A 4,798-nucleotide genomic window follows, 5' to 3' on the forward strand; every position below is an offset into this window, starting at 1 on the left:
ATATATTATATACATTTTGTTATTTATTACAAAAACATATTACCATAGGTCTTGCTTGCCGGCCGGAGATTCTGCTCATAAATTATGATACATCCTTGTATTAAAACACAATATTTAAGGGAATGTGCACAGAAAATGATTTCTGGAAAAGCAGCTTTGTGTTAATATTAAACAGCCCACACACTGATCTGAAGAACTTCACTAGTGCATCCATGATTTTGTGTGTTTGCTCAGTCTTCTCAATAACCCAGTCTGTGGTGACAGATGATTCTTCACACTGAGCCAGGTTCTGCTGGAGGTTTCTTCCTGTTAAAAGGGAGTTGTTCTGTTCCACTGTTGTCACATGCATTCTCAGTATGGGATTGCTGTAAAGTTAATAACTCAGTGCAATCAGCTGGGTTTCCTCAGACAGAATTATTTTTCTAATTGGCGTAATAAACTAAAAGTGACTGCATTGTATAACAAGGATCAAATTCAAATACATTTAATGTCATTGAATTTTGAAGCTGTAAAATTGGATTGAGTTGACTAAATATTTCCGTTTGATCTGTTTTCCTTGAACAGATGCTAAATAAATGAATTGAATTGGACTGGCTTACTCCACAGAGACACACCCTTTCTCTTGTAATGTGTGCATTTATCAGCTCCAAGATAAACCATCTAAATGTGTTTCCTTTTTGTTTTACTGGAAGCATAGATTCACAGTGCAGATCTTTCCTTATTGCTCCACTGATGCCAGAGGTACCACCTAAAACAAGTAATTAACCTTCATCCCTTTTAATACATTACTTCTTTGCCAACACTTTTGTATGCACATAACATGTTATCAACAGTTGGGTGATATTAATTTTCCAAGTGATAAATCATACATTCATCCTCTGTAATGTTTTTTCTTCTAAATTTTATGATGTTTTCCAATACATGGTACTGGTGACTCTGGGCCTCCTCACAGTTTGCTGGTATAGATATGACTTAGGTATAGGTGTAACTTAGCTGTCAGCTCTCCATTCACATACATTTAGTATGGTGGTGTTTTTCTTCGATGCTTTCCCCATGTAAGTTTCTGCAGGTTACTCTTGTTTTGTAGATGCATGTCTCTGATCTGTGGTTGCTTCTGTTTTCTCAGAATTTCTACTCGCACCAACTGTTTTTTAGTGAATTTGTTTTGCCCTCTGCCTGCCTATCAAAGTTTGGTAAAACAGAAATATTTTCTATGTCTCTTTATAAATATGTTTAGTGTGGATATTGCATCTGCATAATTCATCTGGACTGAACTTGTTGGAAGGTGTGGGTAGTGTTATATCTGTCTTAACGCTAACACATCACTTTAGAAACTGAACATCATCCTACCAGTCATACATGGTGGTGGTAGAGTAATGGTTTGGGGCTACTTTGCTTCTTCAGGACCTGGACAACTTGCAGTGAGTGATGGAACCATGAATTCTGCTCTATACTAGAAAAGCCATCAGTTTGTGATCTTAATCTGAAGCACACATGGTTTATGCAGCAGGAAAATGATCTAAAGCACAACAGAAAGTCCACCTTTGAATGAATCTCTAAGAATAACAACTCCTTGTTGGGAGTTGTTGCTTCTGCTGGGCCCCGTAGAGCCTCTCTTAACCACAGATGTTGAGGGGGTGCTGCCACTTTCCGTCATCAAAATTAATAATAAAAATGATAAGTTGATAATAAAAAAGATTTAGAAAATGAAAAATTAATGATAAAATGATTGATTAAAAAAATGAAAGTTGGACTGAAAACTTAATGTTTAGACAGCACAGTCAAAGGCCACTCTAAACAAATACATTTGAATCTTGACTTAAAGCATCTTAGGGTTTCAACATTTTTACAATTTTTGAAGATCTGGAATAAACTCCCAGATTTTGAAGACCTTTAAATGTGACATAAACGTAAAGACTAAATAAATCTGGAAAGGGACAAATACCTTTTCAGAGCAGCAGACCTCAGAGCTGACTGTAATGGTGAGTTCATCTCCGCTATTCATGACTTTTCTTGGATGTTGTAGCAAAACACATTAAGGAAACATTTCTGTCATTCTTATGTAGAAGCAGTATGACCACCTCAGCGCCGATCCTCTTTTTCTTTGTTCAGATGTTAGTTAGTGTTGAGTTACGTTTCATCAATAAACCTGACTAAAGAGGCTGAGAGTAAAACCTGAGAAAGAAAACACACACACACTCCACACACAGAGAGAGAGAAATTAGGAACTGTTCAACCAGGTGATTTAATTGATATTTTAAATCAGTTGTGTTTTGGTAAAAACTGAAAAACTACAGATCTACAGCTAATTGTGTATTGTTTTGATTTTTAATCATTTCTGACTGAAATAAACAGTGTCAGGTCACTGAAGTTTGCAAAACACACACCCTTTAGGAAGCCTCAAAGATGTTTACACTTGGCTTATTGTACAAATAAGCTTTAATCTCTACGCTTTATTCAGAGCTCACTGAAAACAAAGGAAGTTAACACAGGACGTCTATAAACTTGTGGGTAGAATAAGCTACAAACAAGGAGATCTGTGCTAAATAAGTTTCTTGTTGTAACTTGAGTCCAAATCTCAGAATATCGTGGGCCTCGGTGGAGAACCTTATCAGGCGGCACTGGATCTCGATGCCGTTGTGCCCTCAGCCATGGATAAAAACATAAATAAAACATGGTCTGAACTGTACACAAACATTGCTTTTGCAAAACCGACACCTCTCTGCAACCACAGCAAGGCAGACAGTGAGCTACAATTGTATGTTTCTCAAACGAGCGCTGGGAGACTTGCATTGGCCTCTATGCAGAGCTCGCTGGTCCTCACATCCGCAGGGAGGGTCTGCAAATTGCAACACCAGAAAAATATGATGGAGAAATACTCAATAGCGTCACCAAGGAGAGGTGTATTGTCGTCAAAATAATTTTATGCGTTTGTGATCTCACGTTTTTTATACTACATTTCCTGGATTGGAAAATAATACTTTAAAAAATTTTTAAAGGATTTCCCAAAAGCTTATAGCCTAAATAGCCAGATATTCAGCAAAATCCCTTTTGCTAGGTGTAGGATAGAAAGAAAAAAAAACATCACGAATAACAGTTTGCTCTATCAATCAAATAGCTCAGGATTAATGGCTTTTATTTTAATGATATTTTATCATTAAAGTAATAACTTCACCATAGCATGTTGTAGTGCCATTAAATTCACAGCACACAGAGCACACCCAAAAAAAAGAAACAAGAAAAAGAAATATCAGTTGTCTTACCATTGAAAATGTGTTCATATTTCCAATGAATAAAAAGCAAAGCTACTGATAATCTACTCATAAGCGTCTTTTTAACACTGATCTCTAAAAGATTATTGCTGTACTGACCTTAATTGATGGCTGATCATGATTGGCTGGTACGTAATTACACAATGCATCTGATTAGCCTTTTTGTACCGGTTTGCAAGACAGTGGCCATGAGGCAGTCATGAGGTGGTAACTCAATACCAGCACATTGTATCAAATAGGTTAGAGAACTAACAAACAGTGTAAACAATGTGATATGGAGTAGGCGGGATGATTTTTATGTCACCCTACAACTTCTAACAGTGACTTTGTGGATAATACCTATAAAAACCCATATTGTTACGTGGAGAATATTTGTAATATCTGTGGCACCAGTATTTCCCCAAAGTAAGAGTTGTAGTATGATCAGGATAAGGGGCTCTGTGTGCTGTGAATTTAATGGCACTACAACAGGCTACTGTGAATTTATTGCTGATTTTATACTTTTTTTAATGATAAAAAAAGACCAAAGAAAATAATCAACTTAAGCACATTTTCCCAAAGTAATAGTTGTAGTATGAGGTGGTGTGATCAATTGTTGTCCATCTACAGGGAAATATGCTGTTCCATCATGTCATACAGACCTTCAGGAGAAGATATTGTTTGAATCAAAGTTCGATTTCATAATGATGTAAAGGGCAGAATCGGTGAACTCTTTTGGTAGAAATGTGTTAAATTTGGGGAGCCATATGGCTCAGTGGAAGAGCAGGTGCAATATATGGGGAGGCTTGAGTCTTCCACCCATTGTCCCCGGTTCGATTCGACTCGGGCCATTTGCTGCATGTTATCCCCTTTTCTTACTGCCCATCTACTAATGAATAAAGGCCACTAGTGCCATAAAAATCTTAAAAAGTGTAAAATTGTAAGTCTGAGACTGCATTAAATATATATACAGTATTTCTGTCAGGGCTTATGAAAAACGTCATTTCCTTTGCTCTTCAGCGTACCCATCATATTGTTAAACTTGCCTTTAACAAAAATGAAAAACTGTTTATAAAACTGTCGTCCAAATGGAGTGTCCTCCCTTGAGGTTTGACAATGTATTCAGAAATGCAATTCATCCATTTCATGTTATAATTATACCAAGAGTTACAGTTAATATCAGACAAAAATAACCTGAGCAGTTACAATCACCTGCAGGAGTGGTTCTGAGCACCTTCCAGAGGTGAACTTTTCCCAATACGTTTGGAGATCATCAAGATATTTTTAGGCAAATGTGAAACAAGCCCTTGTCTTCTTTTTGGTCAGCAGTGTTTTTCACCTTGGAACTCTGCCATGGAGGCCATTTTAGCTATTTTGCCTCTTTCTTATTACTGAATCATGAACAACAACCTTAACTGAGACAAGGGAGGCCTGCTTGGTGAGTCAACATGCCATAAGCGTCAAGTAACTTTCCATCCATTCATGATCTATATTCCTCATTTGTTCAGACTTTTAAAACCTACTATTATAAAGAGAAAACCAGAATG

This window comes from Girardinichthys multiradiatus, chromosome 23 (assembly GCF_021462225.1).
Source record: "Girardinichthys multiradiatus isolate DD_20200921_A chromosome 23, DD_fGirMul_XY1, whole genome shotgun sequence".
In the NCBI taxonomy this organism is placed as follows: domain Eukaryota; kingdom Metazoa; phylum Chordata; class Actinopteri; order Cyprinodontiformes; family Goodeidae; genus Girardinichthys; species Girardinichthys multiradiatus.